The following is a 22,506-nucleotide window of genomic DNA, read 5'->3' as shown; positions in this document are numbered from 1 at the left end:
TTACACTTTTGGGATAATCAAATGTTTGGATATTTTGGTGACAACCTCCATGGGAAGAGTCCTCTTCCATTGTGGGGCCCTCTTCCATGCCATGGTCTAACTGAGGCCTTTCACTAGGGAATAAATCATAAACCAATCTATTATGATTGCAGGCTTCCTTTAGAAGCACATCATAAACAATGTCAAGCGGTATGACTAACATTACATGGTCATATCTGAGTGGGTGATTAAAATATACCAACTTTATGTCTTTGGTTGTGATTCACCAGAGGACTGGGATTTCATTAAAAAGACTCGCATTCTATTGCGGGATGAATGACCCCCTCTATCAAACATATACTTCAAAGTAAGACTCGAAACATCAGGGAAAGGAACTTTTTTCATTTTTATCACCTCTTTCTCCCTACTAGTGCTCTTTACTGGAATAAAGGACATCTGAAGCTCTTCAATGCGAGCAAGAGGACCCTCCCACAAAGCCAGCCTACCATATTTATTAGCTGTCTCTAACACCGAATGGTAGTTAGCAGTGATCACAGTTGCCACTCCTAGTTGATGAGTGGGCTTAAAAACTGTCTGCTGTTTTAGAATTTGAGTCAATTTTTGGAAATTGCACCTTTGTTAGATATTGATTATCAGGGGCCGTCCCTCGCAGAGGTATGCTTACTAAGTCCTGGACAAACGAATGAGAGGGACCTGCACTCAAGTCACAACCTACCTGTAAAGCTGCCTTCTGTCCTTGACTAACATCAGGAAACAGGCTTTCTAGCAGTAGCATTGGCCTCAGTTTGACATTCTTTATTGACCACAGGGGGGTTATTTCCTCTAGGAGGAAGCACTACAGGGACTGAGGGGGCACACTTAAATATGTCAAAGACTTGTTTAACTGTCTGGTTGTTAATAACAGACTTTGCCTTGTGACCTTATGTTTCATTGAGTCAAATAAATCAGTCGCTAATTCATACGAGTTCCCATGCACATTACCTTCTTCCTTCTCCAGCTCTTCCAAGACTGCCAGGGTTTCCTTATTTGTCAAGTTATGATCACCAAGAGAGCTATCAAATAACTCACAATAGTTAGCGGACCGATCAAATAAGTCCACTGAGGGACTTTTAACCATTGTGTCCTTGCAAATGTATTGGCGTAGGTATTTCCTTGAAGATTTGTTCTGTTTTTGTCTTTTTTAGTCAAGATCTCACATCGGTTAGTTTAAGGAGAAAGGGTCCTGGCCGGGGCCTCTTCAGCAGACAAGGCTTTCCGAGGTGGAAGACTGGAAGCCAAGTCTGCCGAAGAACTCAAATCGCAAACTGTAATCTCCCCGGGCTTATTTGCAGGGGGTGGGAGGACAGAGCCAATTAACTCAGAATACTTCTCCCTGTTTACAGTATGATTGTTCGACCTAGCTGCTTCTAGCGCATGCAGTCTACTCGCTATAATCTCTAGGTATGCAGAATGATTTTCCATTTCCCTAATGTGATGCTGGAAATGCATTGGAGGGACTGGGCCTCCCTGTCCTTGTCCTGTAGTCCTTTTCCATTTGTGTTCTGTATTGTTTTCTGCCCAGGAGTCCATGTGGGACTCCTGGCAGTGCAGCTCTTCCTGTTTTTGGTCTGGTGTACAGACCCATAGGATACCCTTATGGCACCCATGGGTGGGGGTACAACCCTGTGCCCCTAGTGTACGTTTTTGGGCACCTGTGTGTGGCCCACAGAGCAGGGTATGGGCTGGTGGCAGCTCCATGCTGAATTTGACAGATGCTCTAAGTATCCTCCATTATGGGATACCCAGGCCCTGCCATTGGAATCAGTTGATTCCTGATAGGAAACAAGATGACCCCTGTGGCTTCTTGCTTTCTATTGCCTGTTACCTTGTTTTCCCAAAGTCCTGGGAAGCCCTGACTCTATCCCTTCCCCCTGACTTGCTGTTGCGTGGAAGTTCTATATATGGTGCTGTTATGACGTCCAGGCCAGACTGGCAGGAGCCTTCCCAGTCCTGTATGTTGTGGGTACACCCTGTGGGTGGGACCTGGATGTATGGAGTGTGTGACCAATATGCACTTCTTGCTGTGGATGTCTGGTTTCTGGTGTTTGACACAATGACTGAGACAGCCCTGCCCGAAACTGGTATGAATGCAATGTGTAGTGTTGAATGGCTGGGTACTTGTCCCAATACACATTCCTTGTTATGAGTGTCTGAGAGGGAGGAGTATGGCCTGAATATGTATGGCCTGAATGCACTGTATGCCTGAATGGCTGACTGGCTGCATGAATGCCCTTCTGTATGATTGGCTACCGACTTGACGCAGCAGTGTGGATGAGAGCCAGAATAGTATATCTGGGGACCTCTCACCACTGGAAATTGTTCAGAAGCTGAAGTTGAAACTGATGCTTAACCTCGAAACCGAGCCTGAAGAGGAAGAAGGTTGACTGCTGTCTCCCTTCGCTGAAATACGAAAGCTAAAAGCCGTTGAGACTGATCCAAGAGGACCTGGTTAGGCGCCCTCTTCCCCTGCTCCGAGGGACCATCGAGCACCGCTAACTTTCGCCAAAGCGCCCTGGAAGTCAGACCCTTGAAAAGCTGCCGACCGGAGACTGGGACCGCTGAGGAGAATGAAGATCAGCACCGGACATTCCGTCCACCGTCGTCGACTAGTGTTCGCAAGTGTGCTGTAACCGCTGTAATCCGTGTTGCCTAGAAGAGGGGACTGCTTGACGTCGTAACGCTAACGACCGGAGCCGCACGCTCCTTTGCCTAAGACTTTTGATTCATTATCCCGCCGGAGAAGGCCAGGCCGTCAACACGCCGAGGAGCATCCACTGGTGGGTTTCCTGCCACCCAACGACCATAGAGACGCCGGACAACTCAACACCCTCGCTGGCCCACAGTTCTTCATAAACTCTATGCGGTCCTGAACTATCGTCATTGAGGTGCCCCGTACGCCTGCTCCTTGCAGAACGCCTTCGCTTCGTCGACGACGAGCACCACTGGGACTGAAGCTGCCGCCTTGATGCCGATCGACGATCCGTGGCTCCTGCTTTAAAGGGAGCCGTTCAAGAAGGATCCGTCGACGACTCGACGTCGAACTCTGCTATTCCAGGTATTTTGGGGTGGTAGAAACATTATAGGAAATAAGATGTATAGAACAATATATGGACTGGGCCTGTGATATATCTTTACTTTACAGGTTGCCCAGGTGGGGGGATCTCCACACAGAACTGTGTTTAACGGTAGAGGCCAGTACCCTGCCAATTGTTCTAACCAACTGCTTTCCTCCTATGTCTATTGTTGGTTGCCTTTATTAAGTGATCTGTGTGCCATTTAACCAGAGTATAGTTGATGCACTTTAATGAGATCTGATAATAATTGTGGTTCCACTTTAGAACTGTATATATTTGCCACTGTAGATGCACTGAGCACAAAGTGAGTTATTGTGATAGTGTATATAACCTTGAATATTAATTATATAAAGACTGTGTTTTAACTAATACAGTGTGTGGACATTCCTTTGTGGGGGCTTGGGGACTACACTGTACTTAAGAACCAGCCTGCATCACCTCTTGAGAAGCTAGGGCTTGATCGCTCGTCCATTGCTACCACAATAGAGAATCTTGGCTGGGGTCCTCTGTGCCTCTCCTCTACCATATAGAGAGCAGAAGTGGCGCGCATCCGTAAGTGGATCGCAAGTGGCTGTTGGGCTGTTGCTCTGCTCCTCCTAGTCCTTGTGAGTCGGCAAGAGGAAGGACTGTTGCTTCACTGCTGTTCGCAACACTACGCTGATATGAGCTATCTTCTTCATTGACCTCGGGACATGCCTATTTCACTCTCCCCGCCCACATTACCACAGCGAGGCTACCTATTAATACTATTGGGCCCGCGCACCCGCGGCGCACCCGTAAGTGGATCGCAAGTGGCTGTTGGGCTGTTGCTCTGCTCCTCCTAGCCCTTGTAAGTCGGCAAGAGGAAGGACTGTTGCTTCACTGCTGTTCGCAACGCTACGCTGATACAAGGTGCTTTGGATTAACATGCAGCCTTTATGGGACAGCCGTGACTTTTTTGTTGTCATTTCCTTACTGGGACGTATTGCTGAGACTCATTGCTGGGACTCGCTGCACGCTGCCTCTTGATAATTGTTTCTTTCTTTTACTCGCAGCTTACTTCTTCATTGACCTCTGGACACGTCTATTTCACTGTCCCCGTCCACATTACCACAGCAAGGCCACCTATTAATACCATTGGGGCCGCGCACCCGCACGCGCACCCGTAAGTGGATCGCAAGTGGCTGTTGGGCTGTTAACGCGGCTGCAGTCAGGAGGTTTAAAATGGATATAAGACAAGCTATTAAGTAACTCTTTAATCAAAGATGTGTTCTGTATTTTGTATAAGGATGGGGGTGACTTTCTGCTAGTGCACTTAATTTCAAATGGTCTCTTCTTTGCGAAGTGGCCGGCTGCTTCGTTCACATGTGGCAAAAAGCACCCGCCTGAAGAAATTAAACAAAGTTGTAAGTGATCCACTGTCTAGGATCACTGAAAGTTCTGTCATGGCACATGCAGGCGACGATTTAAGTCTACCGGCAAGTCCAAATGTGGTGCGTTCTAATGACCTAATTTGCCACGAAATGGTGTTTTCTTTTGCTTGCGCACAAAGTGATGCAGCATTGACCGCATTAACTACCCCTGCTCTGCTTTTGCCCCGAACAATCATACGTCCTCTGCCCGCAAAAGTTTTCTCAGCATGAGGATGGATGATCCCTTCATTGCTGGGGGTGGTAATAGTGATGGTCTGAGTTTGTCACCATCTGACAATTCCATTCTGGCTCTGGTTGTGTTAGCGTCTTATGAAAAGCATGTGCGTCTTTCTGTTGGCCCTTCTACTGCGGTCACCATGCCCAGTTGTAGGAGGGCAGATGTGCATATGCACTGTAAAGAGAAAGCAATGTTAAATGACTCTAGTATGTCACCGGTATTAGCGGCTTGTAAAAAACAGATATTAGCTTCACCACCCGCTAATTTATCCCCACCTGTACCCTTGAACACTGACAAAGATCTCTTAGCACGGGTGTCAGGAGGTGCTTCTTCTCCCACTAAAAGGGCTCCTGTTCCCCCTTTAGGTTTTGACTCCTTGATCCTTCAGAGGATATGCAGTCTCTGGAAGCCTCGTAACCTGTTCTATCAAGGATCCTTAATTTATTGGATAGAGGCCATGACTATACACATTATGAAATAAGGGACTGCAAGGCCTCACTGACCCAGATCTTGTTTAAAATTAATAGGTTGGAAGGAAAATTCTTTGCGGATACTCCTAGACATGGGGGTGGTGGTCACCCCCCTTGGAAGGGTGACATCGTTTGCACTACAATTGCTGCCACTCAAACTGACATTGTGGATGAATTGGTGCATACATCCTCGTGTCGAGAGGCTCATCCAACTGCCTACTCCTTTGCACAATCGTTTACTCAAACGGTTGCTGCTCCCCAGGATGTTAATCCTAACCAAATATTCACTCATGCTCAACTCTGTCAGAAGGTTACCATCAATACTGAAAAGATAGAACAACTGCTATTTTTCATTCAGGAGAATCCTAATGAGCAAGCTGGGGAGCAATTAGCGCCGGTTGAGGATATGGATGCAGGCAAATGTTCCATCCTGATAGTCCCTCTGCTCTTACGAAGCTATTCGAAACAGATACACAAGAGAGCAATATTGACGCCAGTGAGGCTTACTCAGCTGGTGCAGGACAGCTGTTTGCCTCTCGGAAAGAGAAACGCCTCTTTATTCGTGCCTTAAAAAGAAAAGCCGATAGGCAAGTAGCTGCAGTGGCCTCGAACTTAGCCGTGCCAAATATCAAAAATAAAAAAAAATAAAAATGTCTAAAATATTGTTTAAGCCATCCGATAGGGAACATCGCCCATTTAGGGCAGGCCTACGCAGAGGGCGAACAAGGTTTCTCTTTCGAGGAACTATCCGCAGAGAGCAAAAAAGCCTTGCAAGTTCCCAGAAAAGCAGAAGGCTTTGGTAGTCGCCTGCATAATGACAAAGGGCTAAAACCAGTGGTGCGGACACATAAGGCTGGGGCGGATAAAAACAAAAATGTTTTTGTAGTTTCCCCTACCATTGCCCGTTTGCATTCAGTTGCTAAAACTCCTTGCAAACTCATTGATCAGCTTTTTACAAACCCTTGGATAATAAAGTAGCACAAGTAGGGAAGGGCCCCAGTGAGGCTCCCCAGGTTGGGGGCCCCGGTCAAGCCGACATGCAAATTAATCTTGGCCCTCCATTAGCGAATACACATCCAATGCGCACATTTTGGATGAGCACTCTGCCTCTTCCTCAGATTTAATAATAGAGGAAAGAATAAAAACGCCTGCGTCTTCAAATAAGCCAGAACTGCCACCATCGTGCTCGCCGAGAGCGTTGTCTGTTGGCCTTGCATCCATCGTTAAGCCCGTAGTGACATCCTCCACTATTATTGGATGGGAGACTGATCCCGTCATATATGAGGCCAAACGCCTTAATCGTTCTGCCCTTCTGTAAGCATTTGGCAAAATTCTTGAATTGCGAACTTTGCATTCTGACGACATAGAATGGGTCACTCTTCCACACATTCACAACCATTGAATGGTGTGCAAAGTTCAATCTATTATCATTACAGACTTGGTGTGGCAGTCCAAACGAGAATTACAACTGATTGGACTGTCTCCCCACATTTTTGACTCTATTGATGATGCAATGTGTTTCAATGAAACTCCCTTACCAGCCCCTAATTTGCCTTTACCAAAGAACCTTGGCTTAGATGCCCAGGGAGAGATGAAAACTGCAGTAATTGCACAGCTAGTTTCAAGGTTTCAATGTCAAATATTAGTAAAGATTGGCCATCACTTTAAAACCTGCAATGGACAACGTACCCGAACAGTAAATCTAATTCTTTGACAATTCTGTCTTGGAATTCATGAGGATTTAAGAATCTATACACGTGGCTCAAAAACCCTGTTTCTTCAGTAGAATGTGACATCCTTTTATGTCAAGAAACTATGTCTGTACAAAAGCTTTTGCTGCCTGACTTTGTGGTGCATCAAGTGATGGCAGAACGAGGTTTGAATGGGCGGCCGTATGGTGAAGTGGCCATATGTGTGAACACTCATTTGAACATTAGCACACAGGCCGTCAATAAATATACAGCATTCCTTCCCTTTTGTTCTATGCGTTCTAGCTACACATGGAGGAGGGGTTCTAATGTTTCGTGCATCGATCACTTTGCCATCTCAGCAAATTTACAGGGTACGTGTAGTAGAATTGAGACAACTGAGCCGGGCCTAGGTGACCATGTTATTATTCAACTGTCTATAGATTTGTTACTTCCAGGAGATTGAACCATGGTGTAAATCAATCATTTTAGAAGGCAATCACCCTGGCCTCTCCCTTCTTTGGAGTAACAGGCTTTGCGATAAGATCAATGCCACATTTGATGCCCGGCTTGCATGTTACGACGGCATTTGCAATCCCAGTTCATCTGTATAAATTGAAGCAAAGTGGTATTTGAGTGTTATAGCAAGTGTGATGGTCACCCTCCGTAGTGTGCATAACAATCCTATGAATTTCAATCTAGATTTTGGTTGCAAGAAAATTCAACTAGCTAAATGTCTCAAAAATGCTGCATTGCGTAATCTTAAGAGTGCTTGACTCCCAATGGAGGATTTTCTGAAGGAGAAAAAGGTGATTTGTAATGCTTATCGGAATAAGTGCACAAACTTAAAACGTTATTTACACAATTTGTCCAATCAGAAGATGCATACTACATTATGTTGCAATGACAGACATACAACTCGGGCCCTGCTCAGGGCTGATTCTAAGACCTGGAGCACAAATCAGGCCTCCATGATATCCACTGACACCTGGTTGGAATTTGTTAAGCTCAAATTCGCCTTGCCTTCTATGTTTGATAATATTCATACAAAGAAATTGACAACTCCGTTTTTACCTTTACCACAATGGTCCATTCAGGACATTGAATGGGCAATTCATGCCTTAAAATATTCCAAAGCTGCAGGGCCGGATAGTATCCCCCCCATGTGCAATAAAGCGAAAGCCTTTGCTTTGGGCTAGGATTCTGAAGTGCCAATTCGATAACATCTTAGAAACGCTTGTCATTCCCCCCTCTTGGTTATGTTCAATAATTGTCCCGTTGCACAAAAAGGGTTCAGGAACTACCCCAGCTAATTTTCAGCCCATTGCTCTCATAGATGCGGTGGCCAAGGTATTCGCAATCTTACTGCTTTGTGAACTCCAAGCCTATTTGAAGCAACATAACATTCTCTCACGCTTCCAAATTGGGTTTCGGGCTCAGATGGGGACAGCATTAAATGCAACATTATGGCTCATCTGCTTGCTAAAGCAAAGGTTCCTGACTCTGGCCCATTATATATGGCATCTATTGACCTCACAGCAGCTTTTGACTGTGTGGTTCGGGGGTTGCTCTGGGAAAAAATGTCGCTGATGGGAATTCCCTCGCAAATCATATTTCTAATTGTGAAATTGCATGAAAATACTGCTTATTATGTCAGGGTTAATCATACTGGTGCAACCACCAATGCTATCCCTATTGGGGTGGGTGTCAAGCAGGGATGTAATTTGGCGGCCACTTTATTTCATTTGTAAGTATGTGGCATTAACGAAATCTGGGTAAAGCAAGTCATTTATCCCGCAAGGATAGCCCATTTGAAAATACACTGGCTCGCCTTTGCGGACGATATTGTGATCTTTGATCGTACGCCATTCGGCTTGCAAACAAAAATGCCCCAGTGTGCGGCATACTGCAATGCGCATAATTTACTCTTTAACGCTGCAAAATCCCACATCTTTATGTTTAATAACCTCAAGAGATGTCCTAGCACCTGGAAATGGACGATTGAAAACATTTCCATTGCAAAAGCTTCCACCATCAGATATTTAGGGTATTCCATCTCCGATTCTACTTCAGTCACCATGTGGACGGAAGTTCTAAATGTAAAGTCCAAAGTTCTTGTTACACAAATGCGCATGGTTTACACCAAATACTGTGCATTTTCCTTACTTCCACTATTCGAATTCTACACCCTCAAAGTTGAGTCAATATTATGGTATGCTTTGGACATGAGCCTTGCAGATATTGACCATTTTCTTGACCGATTCCAGCGGGGTTTATGGAAGGGCGTTTGCACCTAGCCAAATCCTTGCCCAATGTGGTGTTAAGACAGAAGTTGGGCCTAACCTCACTGTCCGCACAATATAATTGGCGTCAACTGTCACATTTAGCAGAAATGCTATTCCCTCCCAAAAACTCATTATACAAGGATCTGGGTCAAACGATAGTTGCTGCTAACCCGCCCTCCGCTGTAAAATATTACAATAAAATGGTGGTGTTATTAGCTGAATTAGCTCTCAATCCGCAGATTTGGAATTACAGCTGGCGCATGTACATTGCCTTTTTGCGCATGATTGGTGTTAAACCTTGAATAACATCGAGGCATTGGATTCCTATAAAGAAGTGGCAAGGTTTTGCACTGGTAGAATCCCGGTTAAAGCATATTTAGTGCAATTCCCATGTAAAAAAGCACAGGACACCTAGTTAAGGTTCAAATTAAACCAATTGCTAACATTGGATAGATCATTAGTTGGGCAACGTTCATCGCGCCTACCGGGTATGGTTGTAGATTCTGCAAGGACGTTAGTCAGCAAACCAGAAAGGCTTTGGCTTTCATGTATGTGGGGCAATAGTACTAAAGCAATATTATTGCTCACAAGGTTTTTGAATGTCTTAAATTTGGAATTGGAAAATAAATTCTTGAATGGGCTTGAAGCTGATTTTGCTTTGTTTGGTAAGTGTATAGGTAGACACGGCAACCAGTAGGGCCCTGTCTGTGTTCCTTCTAAAATTAATGCATTTTGGAGTTGTGGATTTTTGACAAGTAGTATATGACAAAGAAAACGCTCTTGGAGTTGTATCTGAAATATCCTGTAGTAGAGTATCTATTCCTTTCTGACTGGACAAATCATGGTCTAGGTTGTTTTCTTTTCGTTATGTGATGTTTTTGTTTTAAAATTGCATGTTCTTCTGTGTAAATATTTTACACCAATGGAATGGTGATATATGTAATGGATTTCTTTTTATGTAAATTGAATTTATGTGCTTTAATTGAGGAATGTGGAATGTAAATGAAATGTTGTAAACGTTTGTTGATCAAACTATAAACAAAAGAAGAAAAAAAAAGAAAAAAAAATAGAGAGCAGAAGTACAGACACCCCCTCCAGTCTTTACACTGGTGGCAGCGGTGGATGATTATGGTTTTAAGAATCAGTGTATAACCGTGCCACTTACAAAATATCTGCACTTTGTTAAATTGAGGTTTAGTTGTGTACAAGATAACTGCATTACAAGCAATGCCGTCTATTGTAAATGGTAAATTGACAAGGATGAGTTTAGAGGCTCTCCAGAGTGCTTGTGAAGCCAGGGAGTTAGACTTTGTGGATAAGTCTAGGGCTGAGCTGATAGCTGCCCTGGTGGACTACCAGACTGATGGTGAAACTCGTCAGGGGGGTGCAACCAATGAGGACTCTGCCCCTGGGGTTGTTGTTGAATCTGTTTCTGGGAATGCCACCATTCCTGCTGCCTCTGTTCCAAACCCCAGCAATTCCTTGGAGCTTGAGTTATTAAGGATGAAATTGGCCTTTGAATACCGCAAGTTGGAAATAGATGCTGAGCTTAAGAAAGAGGAGTTGGCACAACAAGTGGAGCTCAAGAATAGGGATGTTGAACTCAAAGATAAGGACCTCGAACTCAAGAACCGGGCCACTGAGTGTCAGAGAATCCAGCTAGAGAAAGCTAGAGTGGAGACTTCAGCTAACCCTGTTGAGAGTGGCAAGTCCCCAGCCACCAAGTTTCTGAAAGATTTGGTTGGTGTGTTTGTGGAGGGTTCAGATATCCTCCAATGGATTGAAGCGTTTGAAATGACGTGTGCAATTCATGATGTTGATAAGAGTGTTTGGGCTAAGTGTTTGTTAAGCAGAGTGCCTCAGACTAGATATGACTGTATTCTGAAACTGAGTGTGGAAGAAAGGGGTCTGTATGAGTGCATGAAGTCTGCTTTGGCAAGACACCTACCCAATACCTTAAAAGGTTCAGGGATTTTAAGAAAAGAGAGAATGTGTCTTGGTTTGACTGGGTGAGTGCTGCGCACATGACCATGATGGGGTGGATTGATGGTTACAAGGTGAAAACTTTTGTTGAATTGTCCCACCTGTTGTTTTTTGAGCATTTTTCTGAAGCTTGTTCACCAGAGCTGTGTCAGTATGTTGCTGACCAGAACATTTTGGATCCCTTTAAACTGGCCAGGCTAGCTGACAAGTCGGTCTCCCACTGGGTGTTCCCTAAGGACTCCAGTGGGAAGGGCAAGGACAAAGAAAAGGGGACCTCTCAGAAAGCTGAGGAGTCCCAGGAGCAATCACAGTCAGGTAAACCAAAACCTTCCTCTCCTATGTCCAAAAATCTAGTGAGGATAAGTCATCTGTGGGTGGGAATAAGAGTAGTGGTCCACCTGCTGCAAAGCAGGCTCCCAGTGGTTCCAGTACCGTACCCCGCATTCCTGGCACCTGTTGGGAATGGGTGACTCCAAGTGTAAAGGTAAGGCACTTGGAGTACAGGCTGTCAGCCTGAGCTACCCTTACCCCGTGTCTGAGGTGGAGGCCACTGTCCTCCCCTCCTCTACAGGGATCACATTTGGTGCTCCTGTAGGGATTTCCTTAGTGTCCCTCGGGGTCTGGGACCAGTATGCAGAAGTATTGGCGACTGTCCCACAGAACACCCGTAGGTTTTTGAGAAGTGTCCTCTTGAATGGCCAGCCTTCTACTGGTTTGAGAGACACTGGGCCAAGCATGACACTGAAGGACAGGACCCTGCTCAAGCCAGAGGACTATGTAGGTGCTCCACTGAGAACCACCAGGTTAGCTGGTGGGCCTCCCAAATTATCGCCTGTAGCCTTAGTCACACTCATGATTGGAGACAAGACAGCAAAGCTTCCTGTCCTGGTTCAGGACAATGTCCCTGCTAACATTCCATTGGGTAATGATCTAGTAGAGACGGGGTTGATCTCGGATGGACTACCCCTGACTGCTGCTGCAGTCACTAGGTCACAGGTGACGCAGGGTCTGGCTGTGAGTCAGGTATCCGAGCCAAAGGCGAGGCCTAAGGCACGAAGAAGGAAGAACAAGAAGGCCACCTCTGGGAAGGGGGCTCCTTCTCTTCCTGCTGTTCCTACAGCACCCATTGGGATCCATGCTCCGGACAGACTGGGTCCAGTGGAAAACCCAAACTCAACTCCTGAGGGAAAAAAGTCAGAAGACTCTCCTGTGGGAGAGGTTCTCAACTCGGAAGACCACCCCGACCTTCAATGCCTGTTGGCTGAAGGGGGACTCTCCCGGGCGGACTTCTGTAAGGGACAGAGAGAGTGCCACTCTCTCGAAGATCTAAGGAAACAGGCCCTGTCCCAGGCACAAGGAGAAGTGCCTAGGACATTCTGAATCTATTAGGAGGGTGAGCTCCTTGTTAGTGAGCCCACTAAGCCTGAACCTGGTTCCCTCAGGAGGTTGGTTTTACCCCAGGTTTACAGGCCTTTCCTGCTGCAGTTGGCACATTAGGTGCCCTTAGCTGGTCATCTTGGTACCAAGAAGACTAAGCAAAGGCTCTCTGCCCAGTTCTACTGGCCTCGGGTGGGAGTAGAAGTGGAGTCCCACTGCAGGACCTGCCCAACTTGCCAGTTGTCTGGCAAAATTGGAGGCAGTGTTATTGCCCCACTGCAGCTATTGCCAGTGGTTGGCACACCGTTTGAGAGGGTGGGCATCGACATTGTCGGTCCCCTTGACCCTCCCACTTCAGTTGGACATCGGTTCATCCTGGTCTTGGTTGATCATGCCACCAGGTACCCTGAGGCTATACCCCTTCGGACTGTTACTGCCAAGGTGGTTGCCAGGGCTCTCCTGGTCATTTCTACCCGTGATGGATTCCCTAAGGAGGTTGTCTCTGACAGAGGATCCAACTTCATGTCTAGTTACATGAAAACCATGTGGAAAGAGTGCGGGGTAACCTACAAGTTCTCCACCTCTTACCATCCCCAGACCAATCGTCTGGTTGAGAGATTTAATAAAACTCTCAAGGGCATGCTAGATGCTTTGGAAGAGCCCCTAAGTAGGAAATGGGATCTCCTCCTGCCATGCCTGCTGTTCGTTTACAGAGCGGTATCTCAGGAGGGTGTTAGTTTCAGCCCCTTTGAGTTACTCTTTGGACATCCGGTGAGTGGGCCCCTTGCCTTGATCAGAGAAGGTTTGGAGGCCACCCCTCCAGGTCCCGCCAAGCAAGTGGGGGACTATGTGTTAGGCCTCAGACAGAGGATGATACAGATGATGGGTCAGGCAATAGCAAATCTCAAGGCCAGCCAGGAATTGAACAAGTACTGGCATGACCTTAAAGCCTTGCAAGTGGATTGGACCCCGGGACAGGAAATCCTTGTGATGGAGCCTACCAAGCCTAGAGCTTTGGCAGACAAATGGACGGGACCCTTCAGGATTCTCTCCAAGATGGGCGAAGTCAATTATACAGTTGACATGGGAGTCCCTGGGGTAGCCCCTCAGGTATTCCATGTTAACAGGCTCAAGCCTTTCCACAGGCGAGCAGGAATTCTCAAGTCTCTTGCTAGCCTCAGAGCAAGAAGAGGATGAAAGTGACGACAGAGCAGCAGAGGGCCTCTAGGGCTTTGCTCCAGCAGTATGCCTCTCTGTTTTCACTGACACCAGGCCTTACACCTTGGTGTAGGCACGAAATTGACACTGGTGACAGTGTGCGTGTCAAAAGCAGGTGCTACTGTATGTCAGATACCGTTAAGAACCACATCCAGGCTGAGGTCACCAAGATGTTGTATCTGGGTGTTATTGAACCCTCAACCAGTACCTGGTCCAGTCCAGTGGTCCTTTTCCCCAAGGCAAGTTCTTAACATGAAGGGAGAGAATCCAAAGTTGCTCAGGTGGTCCATAAGCCAGCAAGGGTTTGACTTCACCATTGAGCACAGGCCAGGTGTCCAACATAGCAATGCTGATGGCCTGTCCCAAATGTTTAGCCAACCTGAACATGAGACTTATCCAGGGGTGGATTAATTCCCCCTGTCCTTGGTCTGGGAGGGGCGAGTGTTAAGAAAGATTTCCCTTCAGTGCAATTTTCCCTCCATTTAAGGATCCCCCCAAAACCTTTTGCTTTTGTTTGGCTTACCTAACCTGACTTTCTCCAGTGGAGCACAGTCTTCAGCGCTGTCAGTACTGGGAAACTATGTTAGTCTTCGACTATGTTGCCATTTCCTGGTAAATTTTTATCTATGTGCCAAGTACCTTACAGTACCGTGCATAGGGGTCTTCTTGTTTTATGGCCATAGCCACCCTCAAAGGATTTTTTTGGTGATTGTACAAGTGTGCGTAAGGCGACTTGGTGGCAGCAGTTTACTTTTAAATGGACCATGTTGCATTTACCGCATTTGGCCCAAGACTGTAGCCAGTGCCGAAAATGGCCATTCCACAAAGTTTTTTGTTCTGTCCTTTGGCCATTTGTCCCTTTGCCTTTCCCCAGGTAGAGAGACCCAGGTATTCCTTATTTGGGTATGCAGCCTCCCGCGAAAAACTCATCATTTGCGGGCTCCAGCATGTCACGTGTGCTTGTGCCCAGGAAGAGGGTTGGGACTGTCTGGTCCCAATTCACACTACTGTTGCCAGTATGTTTGGTATGCCTGAATGACTGAAACTACTGTGGGCTGTGATTGGCCCACACCTGGCATGAAAGCAAGAGAGCAGATCTTCCATTAGCTATCCCAGATTTGAGCCCAAAGCAAATCTTGGATAAGAAAAGGGGCTCTGCATCCATTTCAGGTTGATCAACTGAAGTTCACACCAAACTATAAAAGGAGCCAAGAATCCCGAAATGAAAGAGCAGATCCGTGGAACCGCCAGAGACGTGCTGGAAGGTTTGGCACACTGACCCCGCCGTTGTCCCGTCGGACCCCTGCTTTTGCATCGAACCAAGAAGGCCTGCAATGGCACTTCATCCCTTTGGAATAGTAGGACTAACTACTGTGGGCACCACTTGCTTACCCACGCAAAGAGCCTCTTCGGAAGTGTTCCTGGGCCATCCAGCAAACCGACCAGCTGGAACCCGGGGTATCGAATAGGAGTGCCGCCGTCCCGAGTTGAGACTCAAAACTTTGGAAATCGTTTATTTGTGGTAATGAGCCCTCTCCCATCAAATTCTGGGCCTACCTCTCCAACGTGGGCAGCAGGGCATCCAAGCTGTGCCAGGGTCAAGCTCGGTCAATTCCTTGACATTGGCCAGTCAGCGAGATGAGAGTAACTAGGCATCTAGGCTGCACCACATGATGTTGATAGGGCCTGGGGCGACAGGTTATCACTCGCCCCTCCTTTCCTGGCCATGCCCCTCCAATCAGGAGTGTCACCATGTTACAGGGGCACAGGAGGGCACACAAGCACTCGTGAGGAGCTGCAACCCTCTCTTGCTCCTAGCTCTTCTTCTGGGCGGTGCGATTGAGGTCTGCATTGGCTGGACATGGATGACAGTGTGCAACCTGGTGTTGGGACCACTTACTGTCCTCCCCAGGCCTGAGTCACCGATGCTGACGGTTTAAGCGATGTCCCAGCTCAGGATTTGCAGGGATCGTATCCAGGGTCACAGCAGCCTGGTCCATGGAGGGCGGGCCAGGCAGGGCGCACACCAGTTGCAGGGCGATGAGGCCACTTGCTGCTTGGTTCTCTCCCCCAGGCAGGAGTGTGGGCAGGAAGCTGCCAGTAGCGGACGGCACTCACCAGAGTTAGTGTGACACTGGGGAAGGGTGACGCTGGTGGCAGGGTGTTCGGGCAACCTCTTCATATAGCTTCCCCAGGCAGGATTTGTTGGCGTTGCACTGCCAGCAGTACAAAACCCACACCAGCGGCAAAGCAATGAGGCCACGTGCTTGCTGTGCCGGCTGACACTGGTGGCAGTCTGTCCACTCCTTGCCATTTCCTTCATTTTAGCACCACTGACTTGCCCATTTGCATAGCACGCTGTGCAGGTGTGAGGCACACTAGGCTGTGGGAGGGATCTCGGCACTGGGTAGCCAGGTGCGCTCTCGAGGTAGCACCTCTCCATGCCGACTTTCACTTACGTGTTTCTGGCATACCGAGTGTAGGAGGCACACCCATGGTCTTGTGCAGTGTCATTATTTCTTTTCTGCAGTCCTCTGCTTTCTGCAGTCCTCTGCCTGTGGAGTTCTTAGGTTTCAGTGCCACAGTCCTGTTAAATGGCATGGCTTGTTGGTGCAGGCAACAGGACACCTGGCATTGGGTTGGCCCGTATTACTGTCATGTTGGGCAGCATTTTCCTGGTTTGATGCTCCATGGACCGGAGTCTGTGTTACTTCACCGCTGGGCCTGGCATCTTCCGGGGGCCACCACCTTCTTGCTCTGACATTGGGCGCATCAAGGTTCACCACTGGGAGGCCCGGGATCTGCAGGGGCCATATGTTTATCGTGCACCCGTACCCAGGCATCTGCGTTGTTTAATTTTCTTTTACTTTTGATTTCGGGTGCAGCAGAGCAAACACACAGTGTACGCGGTCCAGGGCCAGTGTTTTCAGCACAGAAGGGTCCCAGCTGGCCAGTTGTTTCACTAAGAACAGGCAGTCGCACAAAACGTTCACCCCCATTTGCAGGAGGCCCTCATGTTACACCACCTCTATGGCCCGGGATCTCGCCAGGGCTTACCTTTGCTCAGCCCGGATACCAGAACACTCAGATGCTCACCGCCGGAGGTCCAGAATTCCTGACACAGCTGCGGCCCACTGTTGGTGTTGCGACCACGGCAGAGCGAGCATACAGCCATATGCGTTCCCTGCTGCTACGCGTTTATGGAGCACTTGTCATTTCTCCCATCTTGCTATGATGCATTATTACCTTTCATGGCCGCAATTTGCATGGGCTTTCCCATTGCCCAGCTCTGCTTGTGACATGGAGCTCCTGCAATATCACCGCTAGCAGGGCCCGGGACTCCCACTTTCCCACTTCCGACCCCAGAGCACCTTCCACCTTCGCTCCGGCATGGAGCTGCTGATTTCACGGCCAGGCAGCCCGGACATTTTGCAGAGGGCCATGCACATATCATACCCCCTATGCTCCGATGTGGAGAACTTCAGACGGTCACCGCCATTGGGCCCATGATCTTCCTTTCTTTACTGACTCTGCCAGAGCCCCCTCCCAACTTCGCTCCCAACGTGGAGCTGCCCCACTGCTTCACCTGCTAGGTGCCCTGGCTGTGCAACACCCTCCCAGGATGGGAGCCCGGCAGCGGACATTTCTCACACCACTCCTCCTCCTCTGGGCAGGGGCGTGATGTCTTGGTTTCTCGCACCGGCATGGGGTGTTTCTTTGCTCACGCTATGCCGCCAGCAGCCTGGGTGCAATTGTTGGTGCACGGACAGCCGCGCCACCTCCTCTCTCCCCCACGCTGGTCTGGGTACAGCAGTTGGTCCTCCCTTTCAGGGCAGCGGATGCCGCATAATTTCTGTGCCGCGGGGAACATATTCCTTCTCCCCTCTCCCGGCCCGTGGTCATGCGAGAGCTGCTGCTTTCTGGTAATGCCACAGGGCTGCGGGCTCCCCTCTCTCCGGCTGCACGAGCACCCTCTCCACAGAGGGCTGCGAATGAAGAGGGGTCTGCTGGCTAACCACTGGGCACACTCCACCTCATCCGGGGGAACGGGCACTCCCCCCACATCTTCTTTTTTGGTGAATGCATCACACCAGGGCATGGACAACCCTCACAGCCACTGCTGCTTCTGGTGGGATGGGGCGGTGCTCACTTCTTTTGCTCCACCGGAGCACTTCTTATGCGGCGGATGCTGCAGTGGGGGCTGCGGGCGAACTCCAACCCCCGACGGCACAAACACCCTCCTTAGAGGGCCACGGCCAGGGGAGACTCGCCGGCAGGGCTCCCGCATTGTCTTTTGTTGTCACTCATCCTCCGTCACACTCGTGACGATGGATGCTGCATGCTGCTAACCCTCCCGCAACAGGACACAGCTCCTCTCCTCCATTCGTTGCAATGGATGCTGATGCTGCTTTCTCTCCACCAGCAGGGACAGCTCCTCTTCTACCTCAAAACAAAAGAAAAAAGGAGAGAGAGGCAAACTCCGGAATGCCAGGGACAGGTAGCCCTGCAGGGTTTTTCCTCGTCGCCATTGTTGTGCGGGCCTGCTATGGACATCCAACAGGCCCCATTGTGCTATGGACATCAGCACTCTGGAGGCCCAGTGCCTTTAGGGGTTGGGGCCTGCTCTGGATAACCAGCAGGCACCATGGTGCTATGGGACACCAGCACCATCTGGAGCGGGGGCAGGGCGAGCCATGCCCCTGACCATGCATACCTCTGCCACTGTACTGGCACAAGGGTCTCACGGCATCAGGGCATGCAGGCCTGTGCTTCCCCCGGTGTGGGCCTGCAGGCCTACATGAATGAGACACAGACTCAGTCATTCCTCTTTGGGAGTCTGCAGCCGTTCTGGTGCACGTGTCTGCAGAGGCTCCTTTTATTGGCTTGGGCCATGACACATGACACAGTCATGGCCCATGTTAAAAGGGCAATACATAGGGGAGGGACACATTCCCGTAAAAGGGGCAACGCACTTGGGAGGGTCACACACCACAATTACAGGCCATTGATGGCCGCGCCAGACACGCTCAGACTGAGTGTATCCACAGTGGAGGTCTCACAGGGGCCCCCAAACATTGTAGGACTAAAGTGCAGGGATGGAGCAGGCAAGGGATGGAGCAGACAAGGGACTTAAGCAGAGGGAGAAAAAAACATAATATTACGTGTGCGTGTTGTTAAAATGGTCTGTGTGCGTGTCTATGAAATTGTTCGTGGCCATCTATGTATGCGTGCAGATATTTGTGATTGTGTGCTTGTGAATGCATAGGTGTATGGATAATAGCACAATGTATTGGATAATAGCACAATGTATTCAACATCTGTGGCATATCCCTCGGTAGCAAGCACCCAGCACCCGTTTAAGCACATCTTTTCAACATGCCACACATACACACAAGTCTCTTGTGCCTAATTTATGCCACACCCAGCACAATTTTCCCACGCCCCCTTGCCAACGCCCCGCTCGATTTCACATCCCATTTAAAGCACTGGCTGGTAATGAAACAACTGATACTCATCTTCCATTAAATAACAAAACACCTTTCAAAACAACCCTGATCTAGATTTCCGAATAATCCGCAAATGCTCTATAAAACCTACTGGTTTTTCCTTTCCAGACTGGCCTCGTCGTCGCCTGATGGATTATTTATGCGGAGCGTGTCAGGAGGATTAACGTGCACATATCCGGAGGTCGCTGTCAGCCGGAGATCCCACAGCTGGGGAAATCCGAGCGCGGGATCTAATCAGGCATCTGCACATTTCGGCGCGCGAGCTTCTCGGGCCTTGTTCTGAATGTCAGGCGCTCTGCCTGCCCTGCGCGGCGCATTATGGGCGCGCCGGCCCGCTCTCGCGGCAGAAGGTTATCTCCCACCAGCGAGGCCTTTTTATTACTCGTCACTCCAAATCGCCCTGAGAGATTGCAGGCCGATGACAGGCCCAGACAGGAACATGCTTGGGGTCATCGCAGTCGCACTCGCACGGCCTTGCCGCGGTCAGGCAGCCGGGAGTCGCCGCCTGTAAACCCTCGAGTCATCTAGTTACGTGGATGCTAATATGAAACAATTGTTTATATTAAAGTTAGGTAGAGTTCAGGTTATGTTTTACCGTTGCTAATAGACAACACCAAAAGACGTTATGACCTATTTATAATCGTTTTTTTTACGGTGACCAGATTTCAAAAGTAAAAAAACCCGGGATAGGGCAACTAACATAAAGGTAGGACTAACTGTTGAAAGTGGCTGTCAAGGCACTACACTTCAGTAGCGTGGTTAGTGAAGGGGGTTTAAGTGCTACTGTTCAAATAAACACATAATATAACGGATGTATCACAAACTAACACTATTTTAAATTGCACAACGGGGGCCCCGGGGGAATGGGAAGCGTTTCCCCCCCGGGGAGGTTTTTGGCACTGCACACGGCCAGCGAGTGGCCCTGGGGGGCAGAGCGCCTCCCCGGGGTATTTAAGGGTCCAGGGAAGGTTCGGGAGACAGGCGACAGTTGGACTTGGTGATTGTTAAGTCCTGTTGCCTGCTCCCGAGCCTTCCCTGGTATTAGCTGGGCCTAGAGGTGTGCGAGTTAGTCAGGTGAGGTAGGGGAGTGTTGGTAGAATGGGCGGTTAAGTAGTTTGTTAGTTTAATTTTAAAAAAATATATATATATAATTTTGTGGAACGTGTAGTAGGGGTGCCGTAGATAAGACACCCCTTGTCTGCTTACCGTTGGGTCCCGTGTTTTCTGGTGCGCGGCGTTAGGGAAGTCCAGGAAGTTGGTGGGATCGAGGGCTCTGGGGTGCCGTGGAAAGTAGGGCACAGCCTTCCTACGTTCGCTTGCCGGCGGGGTGTTTTTGGTTTGGAAGCAGTGTGCTGTTCACTGTGAACACAGCGACAGTGCCGTTCTTCCTGGGTCCTCCTGGAGTGTGGGCGGCCACCCGTTAATTGGACAGTAGACTGTGTGTATTACAGTCTACGCGGCTGTATACACGGTAGCAGGCTAGTGACAGAGGGGGCAGTGTGGTTCCTTAAAGGGACAGTTCTATTTTCCTGGATTTCCTTACAGTGCGGTGCATCTCGCGATACACCAGGGGGCAGTGTGGGAGATATTGTGTAATAAGGGATCTTTGCTTTATGTGGATTTTGTGTCTGGTGGGGGTTGGGTTACTGGGCACAGTAGAGCAGGTTTGGGGGATCTCTAAGGGCGAGGGCATTAAGAGGGGGCAGTATTTAGGGGGTAAGATAGGAATATAAAAATAAAAAAATAAAAATAAATAATAGATAATTAAATATATTATTTTTGGTTTACATATTCCCAGTGGGGTTTTTTATGAGGTGTTAATTTTACGCTGTTCAAAGTTAACAGTTTTGGCATTTTGGGTATAGGTCCACTGGTAGGTTTGGCTCGGGGCTTAGTTTAGCTAGCTTAATTTTCAGGGGGCATATTTTAGTGCACACCCAGATTATTGGTGCACTATGGTGGGCCAGGGAGTTAGCAAGAAGGGTTTGGTGGATGCTAGGGCTCTGAGGGAGGCCCTGGAAACAATTAGTAGGGCATCTAAGGCCCAATTGGAAGGTGCGGTAGGGGAAGTAACGGGAGAAGGGGAGGTAGGTGGGGGGCAGGCCGCAGCGTAGAGCTGTGGCAGATTGGGCTCTCGCGGCAGTGGTGGCTTGCACCCCCGCGGCGGGGAGAGGGGGGATTTGGGAATCCAGGGGCAGGAAGATGAGGAGGGAGATAGACAGGAGGGCGGCTGGGGGAGAAATGATTTCGGGTGGGCAGCCAGTGAGAGAGGCAGTGAATGATAGCCCTAGGGAAGCTAGGAGTGCTCAAAAGGAGGTGGCTCAAGGGAACCAAGATGGGAGCGGTGATGGGGCGCAGAAGGGGGTGACAGGGCAGAGGGGAAGAGGGGGTAAATACCTGCAGAAGAGTGCAGGTGGGAGAAGGAGAGAGAGGTCCCCATCAATTGAGGAGGTTAGAGTGGGGCGCAGAACGGCCCCCCCGGGTAGGAGGAGTGAGGGCGGAGGGTGCTGCGCAGCCCCCGCTGTTCAGGTGGAGGTAGAGGGTTTTAGAACGGCCCCTCCTCGGTCAGCGCAAGGAGAGCCTAGAGGGTGCAGCACGGCCCCTAGCGATGAGGATTACAGGGTGGAGGGCGGCACGCCTCGCCCGAGAGAAGAGGACCAGGCAGGGGTTTCTGCAGCCCTGCCGAGAAGACGTCAAAGGAGTGGCGGGGCGGACGCCCCGGGCTCGCATGAAGAAGATCAACTCAACTCGGGCATGAGCTCGCATTCCACAATGGTATTTAAAGGATGATGAAGTTGGATTGGAGGATTATGTGGGGCAGTGGGAGGTAGAAGGTTACAGGGCTGTAATGGAAAGGGGGAGGAGAGAAGACATTTGAGGTGGGATCGGGAAAGGCAGGTGCAGAGTGGTCAGAGGGCAAGAGGTCAGGGGAACTATTGACTTGGTGAGTCTGCTGATATGTTTTGTCCCCGTAGTAGGAGCCCCCTAAGAAAAGAGATGAGGTGCATCAGTGTGGACGCCAGACCGCAGACGGCCTGTGTGGAAAGAGCTGAGCGGGAAAGGGAATGGTCATCTGCATGGCAGAGAGGGGACACGAGAATGGGGACGGAAAATGAAGGGTCTGGACTGCAAGGGGTAAGGAAAGAAGTTGGTGTACAGGCCATTGGAGCCTCGGGGGATGAGAAGAACATTTGCTCAGTGGAGGTTCAAACGGACAAGGTGGTGGAGCCATTGCT

At 49.1% G+C, this 22,506-nt stretch overlaps 1 long non-coding RNA gene across 1 annotated transcript in view; it reads right to left on the bottom strand.

Moving 5' to 3' along the window:
• LOC138565865 (uncharacterized) overlaps nucleotides 1-19,541 on the bottom strand; it is a 60,480-nt gene extending 40,939 nt beyond the window's left edge. Inside the window, exon 1 of the long non-coding RNA XR_011301668.1 lies at nucleotides 19,362-19,541. This is a non-coding gene — a long non-coding RNA (uncharacterized lncRNA). The remainder of the gene's footprint in view (nucleotides 1-19,361) is intronic.
• Between the last annotated feature and the right edge of the window lie 2,965 nt (nucleotides 19,542-22,506).

This window comes from Ambystoma mexicanum, chromosome 2p (assembly GCF_040938575.1).
Source record: "Ambystoma mexicanum isolate Mex_15411 chromosome 2p, UKY_AmexF1_1, whole genome shotgun sequence".
In the NCBI taxonomy this organism is placed as follows: domain Eukaryota; kingdom Metazoa; phylum Chordata; class Amphibia; order Caudata; family Ambystomatidae; genus Ambystoma; species Ambystoma mexicanum.
The sequence above is the reverse complement of the archived record's forward strand: the minus strand, read 5'-3'. Positions and strand labels throughout refer to the sequence as shown.